We start from the raw sequence: 6,646 nt of genomic DNA on the forward strand, positions 1-6,646 counted from the left end.
GATAAACTATTCTGCTGACTGCATTAAAATTATCCACAGCTACCATACATTACTTCAAGAGCTCATGAAGAAGGCTGTATTCAGATAAAGCTTTGATTCAAATACTTGTTTTAAGAAAATGATTGAAATTCATGTCACTTTTACCCATTTTTCCTACTTGAATCTAATAGGATTGAAAGAAAGAAAGGCCCAATAGGACGTCAAATTTTACACACAGTTGACACAGGAGGAAACGCTCAACTAACACCAAGTTGCTGTATTAATACAACTTACCTTTCACTATTAGTTCTGCATAATTTGAAACTCCAGATCCTCCATCTGAGCGAATGACACACCGGTATTTGCTGATGCTGCGCTGCGAAGTGTCAGCAACGCTGACGGTAGCAGAGAAACGCCTGTGGTTGACGACTCGAGTAACCATTAATGCTGTGTCCCTCCCATTCCACTGCTGTGGAGACAGATGAAAACAACTCACATCACAAAGGCACACAAATTATTCACTCTTCGTTACTCTTAAAACTGCTCAGACCTTCACTAGGTTAGATTTTGTACGAGTACAATTCATTCAGGAAAAGACAGCTGGTAACGTCCCTGAAAAATTTACAGGCTTTCTGGGTTTTATGAAGTAGTGGGCTTAAATGTTCTATATATTTTAAGTTTTTTGTATCTACTTAAATTCTGACATATTTTTGTGCGTTTGATGTGTTATGTATACTGAAAAGCCTGGAGAGTGACAGCTAAGACTATTTGTACTGGGTATATCCAGAAGCTTATCCAGGACATGAAAATACTACAAATGAATGCATTTTGTACTCCTGTGAAAATACTATAAGTGAACAGATTTTATAAACCTGTCATTTTCAGGCATAAAACTTTGTTTCCAGAACAATTTAAATACATTGCTTGGATGAACAGCAATGTTTATATGTCCAGCAATCCTCAATAAATCTTTCTCCACCAATGCCATGCAGCATTTTCCCAACTGGAAAAGTGACAGATGATGAATTAACTGGAAATCAGCATAAACACCTGAACTTGCTCAGTTGGTCTATTTATTAGAACCTCAATGGAAAACACAGAGTCATTGTGCCAGTTTCCAGTAATCAATTTTGGGAAGTATTTCAAGGCTGTTTTCATTAAATCCTCCAGTTTAAAAGAATGGAAACCAGGATCCCCCTACCAATGATGATTCCTCCCAAATCCCTTCTTCTCTTTGGAAAAAAGGTTCACAGTGCTTCAGATCAGAAGTTTTTTCACACACATATAATCTTTCCGTGGAAAGATTTCACAGAAATAATTCAAAAAAAGATATAGAATAAGCCAAAATATGTTTCTGTTAATGCTAAAAAGTACAACATAGGCCAATAATTTTCAGGCTAAAAGGTATATTTTAAGATAACAGCTTTAATAATGTACAGTTAGAATGACTGTTATTTTTACAGAACGCCAACCACATTTCTCACCAACACAATCTTTTTCCCGGTATTAATTTTTGTTTACACCATTAGTAAACTGATTCTTGCCTGAGTATTTAGACTAGTGCAAGGTGGAATGATACAAAGATGGTAACAGATATTCAGAAGGTTATTTATGAGGAAAAACTCACTAATATGGATGCCTTCGCTGGGAAATGCTGAAGCAACCTCCACCAGGGAGCAATCTCCAAGAGATACTGCCTCAGTGGTGGTCAGCCCTTAATGAGGTCTAGAGGAGGTGGAGTCAAGCTCCACCCCTTCTGGGACCACAGCTAAATTAGTCTCACCTGTGCTCCCACAGCTGACCTAACATTTGCCTCAGCTGATTAATCAGAGGTTCAGGCTGTGATACCAATTTCAAACAATTTTCAACTCAACTATCTTCAAAGTCTCCAGAAGAACTCTAGTATAGAATATGGCAATGCTGGAACTCCACAGAGCCAAGTACTCCAAAGGGCACAAGTAATAACTTTGTCCTTCACTGGCAAACAGCACTCCACCCTTCCAGTTTGCTAAAAGCTCCATTTCTAACTCCAGAACTGAAAATCACTTAAGTTTGTCACTACGTGAATAGCACAACACAGTTTTTGAAGTCCAACCAGTAGAATGAAAATAGACACAAAGAGAAGGAACTCTTTGGTCATTTAGTGAGCAACCAGAGGAACATTCTGCTATCAATATAGAGCCAATGCAGAGCAAAAGCCAACGGAAACTGGGAGGAAGAAACAAAATGAGTACAAACTGGCTTTGTCCTTTTATAACATACCTTAAGGAATGTTTTCATCTCAACATACTTCCCTCAGCCTTTGTCAACAATATTTTTGGAGGGCAAAAGGAAAGAAGACCAAAAATTAAGCAGAAGGGAGGGATTATTGCACCTGTTCTGCCTTTTCTTTTTTATGAAGGAGTGCTTACAGGTCTGAAGATGTATGTTTAGAACTAACATTTTGCTGGCCACTTTTTCCATCTTCTGAAGCACAGTTCTGCATTTTATCATCTTGAATTCTGATCTGGAAACAACTCAAGGCAGTTCTCAAAGGATTTTGATGATAAACATTTGCCCCACCACCCTGCTGTCCTCTGTCTATTTATTTTACTTGAAAAAATTGCATCACTTTACCTGAAGCCAGAGTTTGTCATGCTGGGACCACTTCCCCCCGGCAATGCACTGGAATGTCGCATTCTGTCCCACATTAACCTCCACATTCTGAAGCCGTAAGAAATGAGGTGCTTTTCCTAACAAGAAATGCAAAGAATAGGAAGGGTAGAGCAAGGCAGCGATTGTGTTACACCAACACAGATATCAGAACAAAGCAAGTCATCCTACTCCTGACAAAGAGATTTAGCAAAATAAAGCTGTCCCTCAGTACTGAGCTACTTGGTGCAGAGCAAGGGGATCTTACAGAGAATAGGCCAAGCCAATACAAACCTCCAAGCAGCACAGCTGAAAGCATACACTTACTGTCAGATCACAACACACGTTCATGGTCACCAAAACAATTTGTTACTCCCTTCTATTAAGAGTAACTGAGAACATTTTTTCTCTTTAGGAAACTGTGGCTCTACCAAGGGCAAAATGAAATGAAATTGAGGTTGTCAAGTGTGGCTGGCCAAAACAAATTTGTATAAAGAATTTTCTCCTTTCAATTGTATTGACTATCAAATACATCCTGTAACTGTGGAGTAACAATGCCGCTGATATAAAATCACTGATATTAAATGAAACATTGATATTACTGATAAGTGTTGGATTGCTGCACTGGTTAATAACGCCAATATCTGCTTTTTGATGACAATAAATTCAGTATTCGTTCAACACTAAACCACCAACATCCAAATGCTGATATCACCAACATATTTTGTGACAGCAGAAAAAGATCATCTGATTAGCTTTGTGCTTGCTGGGCTTCAGAAGGAAGTTTGTGCACCAACCAAATACTCTCAGAGTAGGACACACAACAGCCTTCTAATACAGTAAGGGTCAGCATTTTTCAACTTCATCTTTACCTTTTGGATATAAGTAGCCAAGGAATTACATATTTTCAGAGCACAAACTAACCTACATTTTTCTATTGGAATTAAATAGGTTCAGAAGATGTAGGCATGTGTGTGCAGGAAGCCTGGCAAATAGATGGTTGTCTACTACAGGCACATGAACAGAAAACCCTTGCCCGCATGCTACGTCAGAGGTTTTTATCTAATTCCTGTGCCACATTCTCCATATGCCCAGTTTGCTGACAACTCAAGCAAAGTGCAGGGATTCTGTACTATCGTGCTTTCTAGGGGTCAGAGCAGCGTGTCAAAGCCAACTGGTAAACCACCTCTGGGTGACAGGCAGCAAAGCAAGTACTATGTGCTGCTTGCAGGCTATTTAGGAGTGACTTCTGCCTATGTTCAGGTATGAGTGAGCTCCAAATCAGGCACATATAGCCACACCAGCCTCAAAACTAAAACATAACACCAATAATTTCAAGTGCCATTCAGGCTCAATCAGAAGCTTCCTCATTCCTGTGCTTTGAGTTTTAACAATTGTAAAATGAACCCGAGGGGCAAAGTAAGTCTGTACAGTGTCACTACTGAACAGCAAAGACAACACTGGGAATCAGACAGAAGTATTTGCAAAGACTGCAGAGAACTCATAGCTTGTAGGGACCTGCACACACTGCAGGTTGCCAACTGATTTCAAATGCACTGGATATAGTCTGAGTAATTCCAGCTTTGGGTCACCAAGATTGCATTTAATTTTCCAGAGGAACCTGCATGTACTTGGAGATGGAGTTTTAAACATCAGTTTTAATAATTCACCAAGCAGGATTTGGGGTTGCTATATATTTTTTAATCCCATAACCTTCTTGTCTTTGCCTCACAGTTGGTTCTGTGGCCTCTTTCCCAGTAAAGGGATCAGTCACCACCAAACATGCTTTGGAATGCATACACATCATTTGGGGGATTTGTTTGGAGGCTGCCAGTTATCAGCAACATCTGGTCAACACAGATTGTAAGTATTTCTTAATGAAGTAAATACACCCAAAGGCCCGAGGAACAAGCACATGGTAAATACAAATATAATTCAGTTAAACTGCAATTAACCATACTGCAGTTATCAGAAATGTCCTGTTAAACTTGAGCAGAGCCATGTACCTCACATTGCGAATGGTTGCTATTCTTTGAAATAAAATGGGTGAACCTCACCCACAGAATTTTGTTTGGAAGAGCTGCTGCTCATTTACTGAAACTAAGAACCAGTGAAAGGGGCTGTTAAAGCTCCAACCTGATGGGGGTGGTGGGCTACCTTCCCAAAGGACATCAGGCCACCTGGAAATACTACAGCATCAAAGTTATAAACAAACCTAAATATAATAAGCCAAAGTATCACCCATAAATTCAATTTAATCTGCTACATAACAATTAATAATTCAAGCACTAAAAGACATTAATTTATTATGGATTACTTTTTAAAAATACTATATTTTAAAGAGATATGTCTAAACTCATCAATGAACATGAAAGCTGTTAAAAATCTGTATGCTCCATACACAGTGTAGGGATACAAAAGTCCTTGAGCCTCTCAGTAGATGCACAGAGAAACCAAAGAAGTGCGCACACAAATGTAGAGGCTTAATGTCTCTCTATGCTGGAAAAATGTAAGCTGGGCATAGTACAGCTAAGGTAGGAGAAACAGAACAAATATTTCTGAACAGTGTAATGAACCTGCATTAGTTTTCGTTGCTGTGTAAGTCTAAATGAGATTTATTTATTAAATAACTCATGCAGAATCAAAAACCTTTCTTTTGAGAGATACCTTTAGGATATGTCTTTTCTTATTTTACTACTTTATATATCGAACCAATTTGTCTTATTTCCTTAAGTTAACCACGCAGGACATTATCAGAAACATTTAGATCTTTTCCTACAGCAGAACAATTCCGAAACAACAAAAAAACAACAAAACAGAGTTTTATGTTCTTGTGACTCTTCTACAATGAGAAACTTCCACAAACATCCTGGCACAAGTGACCGAATCAGAGCACCTTTGCCTTTTGCACAAATTGTCAAGTTATTTAATTGCACAAGGCTGGCTGTCTTTAGTTGTTTTGGGGGATACCAAAACAGAAGAGATTTTACAGTTGGCACTATTGGATAAGTCACAACTTAAGACTGCCAAGCCCAGTATTATAGACTGCAAAGCCTGGTATTTAACGCATTGAGACGGTTAGAAGAACAAAGAATACTCACTGCATGGATGGGCAAGAACTCTGACTTCATCCACAGCTATGTACCCTGGATGTCCTTTCAAAGAGACAGATTCAAATATCACCTGAAATACAAAGAAAAGGTTTTCTTAGAAAGAACTGCACTAGTCATTTGGCCAGTCACCACATTCCACTCCTATTCCAATGTCTGATACATTCAAAGCATTTTATCATTAATAACAAAGGGGTACCTATGCAATACAGCATGAAGACACATGTCAAAGACAGAAAATCAATTTGACACAGATAACAAAAAGAGCAATATTAATTAGGATTAGTGAGAACTATGTACTGCTTCCATTTGGAAGAGCAAAGAAACCAATTACACACGTGTGCAATTACATCTGATTTGAAGTGTTCTATAAGTACAATACAAATACTGTGTGCAAAGAGTTTGGGGCAGGGCAAGGGGACTCTGGGAGACTGGTAAAATTCAAACTAATTAACTATTGCCAAATAAGCAAAATAAAATTCAGGAAAAAAACAGTATTAAATGCTGTAAAGTTTACAAGGACAAAGCTAATTAATGTGTTCAGCTGGCACAGTTACTACTACTGCAGCAGCCACTGTTTTTGCAGGATAATTCGTGACTATCAAAATCATTACCGGAACACCATTAAGTTTGTTAACTACTAAAAGCCAGTCTTCAACACTGCTATTCCCACTTTAAATAAAATTTGGCATTCCTAGCCTGTCACTATTGAGCCTTTTCTTCATCTCCTCCATTGGAAGATGTAACTCAACAAAAGATTCAGCTTTTTGAATGCCGACCACCACAGCTCAAGCTACAAAAGTGGAGCAGCATGTACTTCATAATCAGGTTGCCATTAATCATTTTGCTTTGCATTTGGGCTTCCATAATTTAGTTTCTACTTATATTCCCATGATATCTTAAGATCTACTCCCTCAGTTCAAAGC

The 6,646-nt window shown here is 38.5% G+C and overlaps 1 long non-coding RNA gene across 1 annotated transcript; it reads right to left on the reverse strand.

Moving 5' to 3' along the window:
- Positions 1-247: 247 nt before the first annotated feature.
- Positions 248-5,824, reverse strand: LOC107322840. Its single transcript, XR_001559064.1, has 3 exons — positions 5,712-5,824; positions 2,596-2,711; positions 248-448 (listed from the first exon to the last, which is right to left on the reverse strand). It is a non-coding gene; the product is annotated as an uncharacterized LOC107322840 (long non-coding RNA).
- Positions 5,825-6,646: the final 822 nt, after the last annotated feature.

This window comes from Coturnix japonica, chromosome 20, assembly GCF_001577835.2.
Source record: "Coturnix japonica isolate 7356 chromosome 20, Coturnix japonica 2.1, whole genome shotgun sequence".
Taxonomy (NCBI): Eukaryota; Metazoa; Chordata; class Aves; order Galliformes; family Phasianidae; genus Coturnix; species Coturnix japonica.